The 14,434-nt window shown below is 39.9% G+C and overlaps 1 protein-coding gene and 1 long non-coding RNA gene across 5 annotated transcripts in view; both read left to right on the top strand.

Annotated features, from left to right (window-relative positions):
- The first annotated feature begins 1,379 nt into the window (after positions 1-1,379).
- LOC113660769 lies at positions 1,380-8,561 on the top strand. Its single transcript, XR_007143562.1, has 4 exons — positions 1,380-1,513; positions 4,014-4,079; positions 7,054-7,194; positions 8,163-8,561. It is a non-coding gene; the product is annotated as an uncharacterized LOC113660769 (long non-coding RNA).
- Positions 8,562-11,567: 3,006 nt separating this feature from the next.
- The window catches only part of adgrl3.1 (adhesion G protein-coupled receptor L3.1), a 167,486-nt gene continuing 164,619 nt past the window's right edge, over positions 11,568-14,434 (top strand). For all 4 annotated transcript variants that reach the window (XM_047816555.1, XM_047816554.1, XM_047816553.1 and 1 more), the window contains exon 1: positions 11,568-11,975. The gene's annotated coding sequence lies outside the window, so the exon portion shown is untranslated. The remainder of the gene's footprint in view (positions 11,976-14,434) is intronic.

Raw genomic sequence — 14,434 nt, 5'->3', positions numbered from 1 at the left:
AGAAGTGGCTTCTCTCAGGTTTGATCAAAACTTCTGATTTCATGCAGAAGGAAGGAAAAATATGCATGCTCTGAAATGCACATGACAGCTATGGATATTGTCTCTGACCTGTAGCACAGAAGAGATGCTTAGTTAGCATTTTTTTTGCTACTTTACAATTCACTCATACAGCGCAGCTACAGTACTTTCCATCTATCTTGTTACTTCTCTTTAATTCACACAGTTATGCTTTTGGAAAGGAGATGCATGTGATACAGGGATAAATCTTCTTAGCATAAGGGTGAACACACACATCCTCTGTCATTGCCCAAGGCTGAAAATAGTTCACTTTCATACATCCTGGTTTAATATCTATCTTTTTACCCTGGTTCTGTAGGAAGCAATATTTTATAATTCCATATAGTGCTTCTTGATGTATTTATTTCATTTTGTCTCTTATTGAAGTCTCCTTTTTGCAACGGCTGCACAATAATGAAAAATATTACCTTGACTGTTTACATAATTTATTCATTCATCTTTACTTCAACTGCGTTATCCTGGTCTGGGTCACATGGGTCCAGAGCTGACGGCGGTACCAAAGCAGGCCCAGAGCAAGACACCTATTTACAAACATTGATGATTAAATGCTAGAAATTCAACTACTGATGAGGTTTTTAAAGAACCCGAATGAAACCCATGCAGATATCAGGAGAACATGTAAAACTGCAGAACGACGCTAGTCTTACGCTAAACGAGTTCTGAATCAGACCAAGGACCCCTGAACCCAAAATTTTAAGAATTACGCTATGCAACGTGTCAGATTTTAAGAAAAAGTATTATGTATAAATATTATGTTCAAATGATAGTGAACGTAATTAAAACACGTTTCTAATGACTAGACTGAATGATGTAGAATGAGCATGTTCAATTCACTGTTGACTGATTTAATAGTTAAATCATTCAGGCAGAGGTTTAAAGGCAAGAATTTGTGAAGTTCAGTTCAGTTATATTTCTATTGCACTTTTTTAACAATGCACATTGTCTCAAAGCAGCTATGCAGGAAGAAAAAAATACAAATTTATATTCTTCCCTAATGAGCAAGTCAGAGGTTTATTCTGTTACACACACAAACACACACACACACACACACACACACACACACACACACACACACACACACCACTCACGCACACAAACACACACACACACACACACACACACACACACACACACACACACACACACACACACACACACACACACACACACACACACGCACACACACACACAAAGTTAGGGAAATGGTAACACTGCACCTGCCCTTCTCGTCTTTCCTGTTGCTGGGCAACAGGGGGCATGAGGTCATTATTCACGGTTTCCCTGGTGATGAGGAACCTCATTCTTCAGAGGTGGAGCTTGAGTGTTACATCATCATCCTTTACGCCAGAGATATTGACATCACCACTTTCTGCTACACTTAACCACGAATGTCACAGGTCTCACAGACTGGAGTGGAAGAAAGGACATTTATAAGGTGGGAGGAATTAGATACCAGTTTGATGCACACTTTAGAAGTGAATTAATATGTCAACTAATAAAATCCCAATGAATTTGTAATTCGCCGTCTTTATTCGGAAAAAAAACCTGCTGCAAATTCTTGAAGATATTTAATAAGTAAATCGCGAGACAGCAGCTTAATTCATGAAAGTATTCAGCCCAGGTCAAGAGCTTCACTTCATGTCTAACATCAAACATCAGAATGAGGAAATAATATCACTTTAACCATGGCATTGATGCTGGTGCCAGAAAGGCTGGTTTGAGTATTTTAGAAACTGTTGCGCTCTTGTCATTTTCATACACAACGATCTTGAGTGTTTACAAAGAATGGTGTGAAAAAAACAAAAAACATCCTATGAGCAAAGGGTCTGCAGTATGAAATAGCTTGTTAATGAGAGAGATTAGAGGAAACTGGCCAGATTGGTTCAAGCTGCCAGGAAGGGTTACAAAAAACTATAAAACGTATGTGTTAATAGTGTCAGTTATTTATCTAAGCCATAATCTTCTGTTTGCTTATTGCCAAACAAATATAGATAATCTCATAATTTAATGTCATACCATCTTCATGTGTGTCCCATGCCTTATACCCTAAATCCCCTGAGATAGACTCACAGATTCCTGAAACAGTGTTACCCTCATGCGATACTGCCAACTTATATCCATCATCCCATGACCTCATCTCATACCCTTATCCCATACCCTCAAATTTGACCCTCATCCCATACCCTCTTCTCATACCCTTACATTATACCCACTTCTCGTACCATCACCCCATACCATCATCTAATACCCTCATCGCATACCATCATCTTATACTTTTTTTTTCCCTATAATTCTCATCCCAAACCTTCTTCAGATACCCTTATCTCATACCCTTTCCCGTGTCCTCCCTCTGTGTGTGGAGTTTACTTGTTCTCCATGTGCTTATGGGGTTTCTTTCAGGTACTACAGTTTCCTTTTCTACTCCAAAGTCACGTACTTTAGGTTTATTGGCATCTCTAAATTGTCTGTAGTATGCGTGTGTAGTTCAATGTGTCTCATACCTTGTACCCCAAATCCCGTGAGATAGACTCACAGATTCCTGGGACCATGTGAAGGATAAGCTCTAAAGAAGATGAATGGATGGATATGGTCAGAGGTTAGTGGAAACCCACTTGTAGTTACTAAACAAACCGTTACAGATTAAGTCTTACTTTGGTGTGAAATTGACCTCCAGCAAACATTATCCAAATACAAAAAAATCAAGATTAACATTAGACTTATATTTAAATGTGTTTGAATTTATCACCAATGAACAAGCCTGAGGTGACAGGTAACAGTGGCAAGGAAAAACTCCCTTAGATGCTTGAAAGAAACCTTGAGAGGAACTGTACACAAAAGTGAACCTTATGCTTATTTGCACACCAGAGGGTGTGATTCTAAATATACAGTCTGATAAATGTGCATTGATTACGAGGTCATTGTCCTCAAAGACGACATGTAGTTGGCATCTCCTTTTAGAATGTCCAAAAACTTCATGAAGCAGAATCCAACTGGAGCTGGTACATCTTTAGATGCCTCAGGATCCTCACAAGGTTGGTCTCTTCTCAGTGAAGGTCGAAAATCTTCATGACATGGAAGACAATTGGAGCTGGTAAAATCCCTGGATACCTCGGGATGTGTAGAAAAAGACATGCAGTGGAGAGGAATTAGCGTTGTTGATGTCTACTAAAAATATCTACCTACCATACAAGATGCACTTATAAAAAGGGTGTTCCACAGTCTCAGAGCAAGAACAGAAAAAAAAAAAAGCCTGGTCACCTTTAAACCGCATTTAAGTTCGATACGATGGTTAAAAAAAAAAAAAAACAGCTTTGGAAATCCTAAAGCTGTATATATAGAAGGAGGACAGAGAAGGTCAGTGCTGTATCCTGGTGCTAGGGTTTAAAATCAAATAATAAATCCAATCAGACTTTGTATTAGTTTCAAGTGCAGTGAAAACTGAGGGATGAAATCAGTAAAACATTGGAGTGAAAAAAAAAAAAATAATTACATGAATGCAATTTCATGGACTCATTTATACTGAAAATCTGTACCACGAAAATTTAAATGTAATAAGACAGACAAAAGCTCAAGTGTTAAGGCTACATAATAGCCAACAGCGGGACCAAAATGTATTTTAAATGCTTATTTGGCAACCTTCCATCACTCCTCACACTGGCCATGAATAGCGATTTAGCCTCTCGACCCTACCTGCTAATGGACGTTCCTTTACAGTGATCCATAATCTTAATGGCCACTGCTTGTAAGTGCTTGACTCTGCATGGCGTCTCGAGTCCCTGTTAGTTTCCTACTCTGTCTGGACCTGACCACTTGGTCCCGAGGTTTTGGACTTAATTACATTTTGAACTCAGCCAGCTGAAGAGATGCTTCACAATTGGATTTGCATTTCCAAATGAATCCCATTCATGTCCGTATAACAAAGTTCTCCTTTATAGATGGAAATGGAAACTCAGCAAATCCCGATGATGGTTTCTGTTAATGTCGTGCAGAGGACGCCGAAGGTAAACGATACTGTGCTTATTAGTGGTAGAATATATGTGTGGTGATGGCAGGCTGTGAATCTGCATACAAGTCATTAACACAGAGGTGTTTGGTTATTATTAAATTATTACCATCAACATACCAGTCCGAATTCACATTCAACCATCCCATAATTCAGAATCGGTTCTGGCTGTATATTTGACCGTTCAGTTACAAAAATTGGTCGATTTAATAATTAGAGTGTCATCAAAGTGTCCATTTGAATCCAGTTTTGTCCCCAGTTCATTGGGTTCATTTTTTACTTTATAGAATTTAACTAAGAACTTAGATAAAAAAAACCTGTACTCATGCACACACTCACCCTCCACTTTATACAGATCACTCACTTTATACGTTCAAATCACGCATCAGAATCTGGCAAAATAAACAAGATCTTACTGACTATGGCATGGTTGTTGGTGTCAGATAATCTGGTTGTTTTTCAGTACCTGCTGAAGACCTGGGAGTTTCACAACCAACAACATTCTCTGCACAGGATGGTGCAAAAAACAGGGTGAATTCTGTGTTGATGAGAAAGGACAAAGGAGAATGACCAAACTCGTTCCAGCTAACACCAAGGTTTAGGATACTTCGAATAACCATAAGATTGAAAATATCTGATAAATTGATTTACAGCTCTGACCGGTGAAGTACGACACGCCTATACTGACTTTCTATGAGAGTTGTACCAATGTTCGACGTACGTGTATGGAACAGGGTTTTGGCTACGACGTGTCTCATTCCAAATCTGTGGCTTACAGTAATTACTGTAGTGGTAATATCCACTATTGATCTGTGTTTACTGATGACCTGAGGTAACCTTTTAATAGAGCTATTTTTAGGTTTCTGTTGGTAATGCAGACGGAACCTGTTCATAGAAAACATGAAGCTTCACCGTCCAAAATAAGCTCTGAGGAACTGTTATTTATCATTTATTTAGCAATTTTTATTTTCAAAAGTATTCATACCCACTGAACTTTTTGACCACAAGAAAATTATTTTATTGGGATTTTATTTGATAGACCAACCTCCCTGAATATTTTCTCAATATTTTGTAGAACTACCTTTCAATTACAGCTGCAAGTCTGCAATTCTCGATCGAATTCAGGTCTGTACTTTGATAGGGCCATTCTCACACATGAATATGCTTTGATCTAAACATTGTAGCTCTGGCTTTAGGCTTGTTTTCCTCTTGGAAGGTGAACCTCTGCCCCAGTCTCAAGTCTTTTGCAGACTCTAACAGGTTTTCATCTAAGTTTGCCCTTAACATTAACTCTGACCAGCTTCTGTGTCCCTGCTGAAGAAAAGCATTCCCACAACATAATGCTGCCACCACCATGTTATACGTTGGGTATGGTGTGTTAAGTGTACACATAGCATTTTTTATTAAGGCCAAAAAGTTCAATTTTGGTCTCATCTGACCAGAGCACCTTCTTTCACATGTTTGCTGTGTTCCCCAGCATGTCTTGTCATAAACCTCTTTCTTCTTGCCACTCTTCCATCAAGGCCATATTTGTAGAGTGCATGACTAATAGTTCTCCTGTGGACAGATTCTCCCACCTGAGCTGTGGAGCGCTGCAGTTCTTTCAAAGTTACCATGATGCTTCTCTGATTAATGCTCTCCTTGCACAGCCTGTCAGTGTAGGTTAACAGCCATGTGTTGGTAGGTTTGCAGTTGTGCCACACTCTTTCCATTTTCAGATGATGGATTGTATAGTACTCTGTGAGATGTTCAAGGTTTGGGATATAGTGGTAGAACCTAACCCTTTAACACTTTAAACTCCACAACTCCACAACTTTATCCCTGACCTGTCTGGTGTGTTCTTTGGGGCTTCACAGAACAGCTGTATTTATACTATTATATTTTACACACAGGACTCGATTTACTAATCAGGTAACTTCTGAATCAGAGTACAGTAAAAGGGGCTGAATACAAATGCACTCCACACTTTTCAGATATTTATTTGTAAAAGATTTTGGACACCATTTATCATTTTCCTTCCACTTCACAATTATGTGTCAGTTTGTGTTGATCTATTGCATAAAATCCCAATAAAACACATTGTTGTTTGTGGTTGAAGGTGGAAAAGTTCAGTGGGTATGAATACTTTTGCAAGCCCTGTATTTATCCCTTAAAGTGTATTGGGTTTGTAAACGATGTGAAACCAGTGGTTAATTAGGCAGGGCAGGATGCACACAGTGAAGGGCAGATACACACATGAGAACAGCAAGGGAGACTCATTTTAACAGGGCAACTCCCAGTGTTACTGATCTAAGCCTAGCGAATAGCGCTTAATCACTTAAACCATTTTTCACGCCGACGTTCACAGCCTAAGGCTAATCGTTTTGAAATTTTCACAACTCACATGTAAAATAAAAATGTTGCTTTTATGTGAATCATAAATAGGCGACGTACAGAATGTGTGTTCCTCATAAACGAAGAACAAGTAAAAAATTCTGGGAATTTTGCTAATTGCATGTGTTTAGAATTACCCCCTGCTTCCCTCAAAAGACCTCAGGTTCCTCGTCTTGTCCGGGCAAAGCTACACAAATTAATAATGTGTGTGTGTAGAAGTCGTGGTGCATGTCTGATGTGTTCGAGCCTGTAGGACATTAGCGTTCTTCTTCTCTTGGTCTATTAGTCAAACACACAATGCGCCTGCTGTGATGGTTCCCACTGTCTCTTATACTAATATTAGGTTCTAAAAATGATTTATGTTCATTTAATGTATGCGACAGATTTAAGTCTCTGTATTATTCATACAGCGAGATCACAAAATGAAAACATTGTGGACTGTAGAACAGCAGACTGTATTATGATTGCAGAGCTTGAAATAACTGTCTTTGAAGGACTTTTTTAAGTTTACCTTTTTTTTTATTAAAATCATATTTCCTTGCACGTTCACAGCATTATTTTAGTGTTTTATTTATTTATTTATTTATTTATTTTTACAGGGCAAAAAAAACACCTCCCGTGGGCTTGTGCAGGACAAAGAACGAGACAGACGTCTGCTTTTAGAAACTAGTTCACTTCAATATTCTCGCTCACAGAATATTCTCCAACATTTGTGCTGCTCTTCTGTTCTACGGTTTGAGGTACAGTGGTGACTGAATGACTTCTGACTTTCCTGGGACTATTTTTAATATTACACTAGTAAAAAAAAAAAAAGAAAAACAAAAAGAAAAAAGAAAAGAGTTTCTGTATAGAATCCTGGGGTTCTCTACTTGGACAATATAAACCCCCAAAAAAAGTTCTATGTGGCAATCAATGAAATCACCTTTTCTATTAAATTGACTTTTTCTAATATCTATCTATCTATCTATCTATCTATCTATCTATCTATCTATCTATCTATCTATCTATCTATCTATCTATCTATCTATCTATCTATCTATCTATCTATCTACAGTATATATCTATCATCTGTCCGTCCGTCCGTCCGACCGACCGTCCGTCTACTGTTACTACAGAATTTGTGAACTTATTTACATGAACAGGATATAAACATTTCAAAGCTATTGAGGAGTTTCGCTCTTATAAATCTACAATTATTTCATAACACAATGTTGTATTTTATAATAAAACCTCCCTTTAAAAAGAATGATCTAACTTTGATTCCCAGAGCTCCATTGGGCTCTTTTTAATGGACCTTTCCAAATTGATCTGCATAAAGAACCATTTTCACGAATCATAATCAACTGGGAGTACAATGTAAGGTTCTATAGAGAATTACTTATACCACATTTGTACCACAGGTATATCCGCTAATTCAATACTAAAGCCTTTACACTGTTGTAGTAGATCTTGTTCCCAAAGATGAGTTGACTCATTTTTAACCAGGTCAGATGCCTGTTTTCTGATATTCAACACTAAAAATGACTTTGATCAGAACGAGATGGAGATGAAGATATATGTTGCGAAGTTTTTAAGTCTATTCTAGCAAATATAGAATGTTCATTGGCTGTGTTTTGTATGTTTTCAATCAGTTTATGAAGCTACTGTAAATTTTACTGTTACATATTATAAACAGTAGTAATTGAACAATTTCTCTCCTATACTGTAGGTGCTGAAATGTGAACCAGTTTGCTTGTATTGCAGTAACTGCCTGCATCAACCGAACGAATAATAACTGAAATGAACTACAATCAGCTCCTGAGACGAGTAAACATCAAATTTCAGCTGACTTTCCTGCCTTTGACACGACTGGCCCGACTCCGTATTTTAGTTTCCGTAGTTTGTTATGGCGTTTACAGTATGTGTGTTAAACTCATAAATACAAGCTTTCTGACATGACTTAAACACAACATTCATTCTCATTTTCTACCGCTTATCCGAACTTCTCGGGTCACGGGGAGCCTGTGCCTATCTCAGGCATCATCGGGCATCAAGGCAGGATACACCCTGGACGGAGTGCCAACCCATCACAGGGCAGACACACACTGTCATTCACTCACACACTAAGGACAATTTTCCAGAGATGCCAATTAACCTACCTTTGGACTGGGGGAGGAAACCGGAGTACCCGGAGGAAACCCCCGAGGCACAGGGAGAACATGCAAACTCCGCACACACAAGGCGGAGGCGGGAATCGAACCCCGACCCTGGAGGTGTGAGGCGAACGTGCTACACACTAAGCCACCGTGCCCCCCTTAAACTGAAGAAGATCTAAAGGTCCCTGGTTCGATCCCGGGTTTCGGCAACCTTTATATGGAGCCCAAGAAATTCACACGCTTTCACTCAATCTGTCCTAGAGTGGCATGTGATAACCTAACCCAGGGTTTGCAGCTTAAGGCCATATTTCCCTGCTACATGGACACAGAGTACCAGTACATGGAGCACCAGTAAACTTAAACACAACATGAGTTTCAAAAATGCCACGTTTTGATGTTAAAATTGTGCAATTTCCCATTAAATTAATTTTAACCTGAAACTGTGTTACTTATCTGATTACTAATTACTTGTTACTTATACGTACTGATCTTACTTCTGCTGTATGTACAATGTATCACTCTCTCTCTCTCTCTGTCTCTCTCTCACACACACACACATACACAAAATGTCAATGAAATCAATGTAAAACATTTGGGCCATTGATGTAGGGAGGTAGGGAACCAATTAATCTTACAGCCTTTATGGTAGGAAAGATGAAACTGTACATCAGGTTGCATTCAAAATCTTTTGAAAAGATCAAGAATCTTTTCGACAGTACTTGAGGTCTCAGAGTTAGGTGGTTGGCCACACTTATAGCACCTACAACATGCTTCGATGCTTCATTCCAAGCAAACAACCTTCAGACCTGAGGTGCATCAGATATCTAATGCTACCTTCAGAGCTGGCGACTTCCGGGGACACGAGTAATGGTGACACAATGTAGGCGTGGCCACATCAACGACATAAGAAAAGTTTAACTTTATACAAATATTGAGTGACTTGCTGCACCAATGGGAGTGAAGACTGTCATCTCATCATCTCCTATGGAATGCTAGTTGCCCCACCCACTGAGAAACATTATCACCATGACAACCAGCAGATGGTACACCTACTGATGACTTCATAGTACTGGAGACTTGCAGTGTGAATGTAGTGTAAGTCTTGCTGTATGTAGCTAGCTACTTCCTCCACAACACACAGATACAATATAGTGATACTGTGTTCATATCTAAAATCTTCAGTGATGTTTGTGAGAAAATCCCACAACTGAAGCTCAACCTACAGCTTAGTTATTGCCAAGCCTTTAGTGTGAGACCTGGCTATCTAGTGGAAAACAGAGGGAGCAGAAATGATAGATTTCAGTGAGGCAAAGAGGACATTAATAACAACATAGCCTCAAACCAAAATACAAATAAAGTCCAGAGACTATTACACTTGAACCCCACTATAGGCTGCTATCTAGTATATTTTTAGAGCGTCGTATTTGATATATCAAGTGGGTTTTCTTCAGTGATCCAATATCATTAACCAGGGTTGCCATGTCTTAGGAAACCCCCATCCTAAAAATAGGTAAAAACAAACAAACAAACAAAACAAAACTCAAAACCGACCCATAAAATGTAAAAAGGAGTCATCCACATTTATGATGCATGGGCATGATCCAATCCATACTTTCCTCTCCTAAACTTTTCATCATATCTTACAATAGAAACCCTTTCGTAAACCCTTTCCAACATACACTTTGCTTTGACTGAGTCAATGTATTAGAATTCAATCTGATTAACTGCCCTAAAGGATGATGGGTAGAGTATTTTTAGACAATCCTAATTTGGCATAAAAATAGAGAGCCAGGCAACCCTGTCATTTCTGCTGATCCTTCTCTACAGAAAATGCTCATATAGTGGGAATGCCTGGGGACATTCTTAATGATCTACACTCGTTGGCCAATTTATCAGATACTCCATCCGTCCATGAAAAGAGACGACTAAAGGCCCATCGTTGACAGTTTGGACCTGTTCTGGACTGTTCTCTGTACAGCCTCCACATTGACATGGTGCTGGTGTATGTGAGTGTTTGTGGCTTAGCCGCATTGTTGTATATTGACTGGCCACTTTAATAGACACACCCACCCTGTACAGATCTTTTGTATATTTTGCATACACAATTTGTGATAATCATCCTTTTAGAAGTGCTATTTATTTGACCATCGAGCAGCTGGTTGTTTCTCAAACCAGCAGTGACACTTCAAACGAAGCCTTGGAGATTAATACCAGTGCAACACACACTGTCAGCACTACCCTGTCAGCATGCTGCATGGGCACCATCCTAATATTAATATAGTATATGTATATAGTAGGTCATCAACTACAACATAAGTAACTGTTTTATCCTGATTAAGAACAGCCTAGAAAGCCAGGAATCTGTCCTGAATGGAACGCTAGCCCATGCACACATGTCCACACCTAGCACAATACTTCAGCATAGCTAGGACGTCTACTGTATTGCCAGGGAGGTGGAAGGAAAACCAAAGAACCAAGAGGAAATCCACAGAGGAATGAGAACATGGAGACACGATCGAAACACGATCGAAACATAGACTCTGGTGCTGTAAGGCAGCAACTCTATCCACTAACACCACCCACCTTTATAGTATCTGATGAAAGGATCACAGAGTGTATACTCTTATTACAAAAAAGACATTATGACGTTATTTAATTACCACAGGGCCCTGTGAAAGCTTGTGAACAATACCCCTCCTCTGCACACACATTCACCATCCAGCCTCTAATGTACACAGAAAGTGTGGGGACTAGCAAAAATATCTTAAGATGTACCGTTTAAGGCCCCCAGATGTTCATAAATGGCTGTGGGTCTAGAGGTGTTACATAACGCAGGTGAACGCAAGGTCGATGGGGGCTGCAGTGCGCAGGCGCAACCGTCAGAGGGCGCCACGTATCTGCATCCACAAAGGCAGTCATTCTGAAATTCACACACCCCTCCCTCCCTCCTTTTTTCCTTGTTTCCCTCTATTCTCTCTCTCTCTCCTTCCTGTCCTCTAGAGTCAAGTCGAGCATCACTGTGCTTTTCCACTCTCTCTCTCTCCCTCTCTCTCTCTCTCCCTGTCTGTGCTGTCAGCTCGCGCAGCGTTGCGGGAGGATGATGGTGAAGATGATGTTGGCAGCGCGAGCAAAATAACCATTGCTGGATACGCGCTGAACGTTGGTCCACGCGACGCGTCTTTGCGTCTCCGAGCGTCTCCAAGCGGCTTTGAGGGTCAAAGCACAGCACGGAGACCAAAACCTCAAGCTGAAGTGTTTCCAGTCTCAATCGGAGGAGAGTCTTTTGGCTCCAGGAATAAAAAGAAGAAGAAGAAGAAAAAAACAAACTGATTCAAGGTTCATTGCGCGCGGCTTGTTCAAGCCCATGCTGTGGTTTCTAAGATGTGGTAAGACTTTTGTTCCACTGACGACTCTAATGATTAAGATCTAATACATCTGCAACTAATTAATCATGGAATAGTCAGATGGAGAAGATGTGTGGATGATGCATGTGTTGCAGTGGGCATTATGGGAGCGCTTGGAGAACTGACGGCAGGATTGTGTGTGTGTGTGTGTGTGGAGAGAGAAAGAGAGGGGTATTTGACACAGGCTGCTTCACTGTGTGTCGTGCGCGGTGTTTTAATGGGCGTCGTTCTGCGTGTGTGTGTGTGTGTGTGTGTATTCCACGGCGCTAGCACATGTTGTGTGTGCGCAGTTTTTGACATAATGATGAAATGATAAGCTTCATTTGTTTATCATAGGGAACTCGCTCATAGCGCGTCGTTCATTTATGGCTCACCGCCGATGGCCACCGCAGCTTCAGTCTTTCACATGAGATGTCCATTTGACTTCATACATACACACGCACGCACGCACACACACGCACGCGCGCGCAAACGCTCTCTCTGTTTGTCTCACTGTCTCTGTCTCTGTCTCTGTCTCCCTCTCTCTCTCTCTCTCTCTCTCTCTCTCTCTCTCTCTCTCTCTCTCACACACACACACACGCACAAACGCTTTCTCTCTCTCACACACATACACACTCTCTCTCTCTCTCTCTCTCTCTCTCTCTCTCTCTCTCTCTCTCTCTCTCTCTCTCTCTATGTGATGGACCGCGTAAGGAGTTAAATATAATAAAAAGCACCATGACTTCCGGATCTAGACTCGATAGAGCGCGTCATGTGACATCATTTCTAGTCGCTCATTCCCTATCAAACAAACCCCATGACCTTGATTTAACGGCTAATAACGACGTGCCTGACACTTTTTTCGTCGTCGTGTTTGCCTATAAAAGCATTTTATTGCGTTTTCATCGTCATTCTCATCAATGTGATGTGTCATGAACAGTGTGTTTACCTCAGTGTGTTTTACCTCAGCATGTTTACATCAGCATGTTTACCTTAGTATGTTTTACCTCAGTGTGGTTACCTCAGCGTGTTTTACCTCAGTGACCCATATAGAGGAAGCACAGCCCCTGTTTCTGATGCCACTTCATATCTGTCATTCTCATACAAAGGAAGAGAGACACATAATATAATGTGACTATTCCACAGTGATTTCTTATTAAAGCTGCACAACACACTTGAATAGAATTGAATATCTATAGAATCGAATTTCTATAGAATTGAATATCTAATCTACACACACGGTTTTGAAGTCACGCCTGAAGTGCTGAGTAGCCTCTAATGCTTACAATGTTGAGTCATAACCCCATATTTTTGCGTTAATTAATAGATCTACAGCGTGCTATAATAAATGACAGTTTTTAATGAACAAATTTGAAATAGTCAAGTGTATAATAATGAATTAACTCTTAACCAGCGGAGGTTTTTAAACCATGGGAAAGTTAGCACTCTTAATGTTATGTAAAGTGTTGAATTAAGACTGATGTACTGGAAATGTCTGGAAGTTACTCTAATTTTTGGAACGCAACGTTCACACATACAGGACAACGTACTGATTAACAACACTGCTATGAAGTCATCAGTACGGCTGCCATAGTAATAACGTTTATCAGCGGCTGGGGCAACTAGCATTTGAAATCAATTTGCCACTAAAGTGAAATATTATGGAGGGGTTTGTGTGTAAAATCTGCATTTTATCATAGGAGGTGAAGGAGAAGCAGCGTCTGCTCTTCGGCACGGGTCACAAGCTCTCTACTGTTTCGCTCCCAATGATAGACGCGGCACCAAGTTGCTCTGTGTTTTACATAATTCTGTAAAACTTTGTCATGGCCACATTTAGTCGCAGACGGTCGCTGTCGCTTATGACGCTGGAAGTCATCAGCTTTCACTGACAATTAATGCTCACTGGTTGTTTTGGTTAGTTAAATACATAATGCAACGCTGTTTTGTGTTGAACATCTTACAGTGTTTTTTTTGTCCGGTACATTAATGGGTTAGACTTAGGGTTAGAGTGTATTATTCTGTAACCTATGTTTACACTGGTGGAAAGCTAATACTACTATTACTACTAGTTAATACTCACCAAAAACTAATCACCGCTAAATAGCACAAAGTATATATTAAACAGAAACAAATACAGAGAGAAGTGGTAAGAAGTTGGGAGTTTAGTTATTGATCTAAATGGCTCCAGTTTCTGTCTTTTGAATCCAGTTGTTATTTTTGAGCACAGTTTAGAACTGACGTGTTGGGATTAATTTTAGGATATTTTAAGATTGACTCTAGAGAAAGTGGATAAGAAGGCCAATCCAAACCGGCTGCTCTGACCTCAAGCAAAATTCATGTGAACTGTGAAACATTGGGTTATATATCATGTTTCTATTCAGAGTGATGTTTCTGTAAAGTGTTTTTTAACCCCGGCTTGAGAATGGAGACGTATATGTGTTTTTGTTTTAAAAACAACACAG

The sequence above is a fragment of the Tachysurus fulvidraco genome, chromosome 7, assembly GCF_022655615.1.
Source record: "Tachysurus fulvidraco isolate hzauxx_2018 chromosome 7, HZAU_PFXX_2.0, whole genome shotgun sequence".
In the NCBI taxonomy this organism is placed as follows: domain Eukaryota; kingdom Metazoa; phylum Chordata; class Actinopteri; order Siluriformes; family Bagridae; genus Tachysurus; species Tachysurus fulvidraco.
Note: the sequence above shows the minus strand (reverse complement) of the source record. Positions and strands in the feature narration are given on the sequence as shown.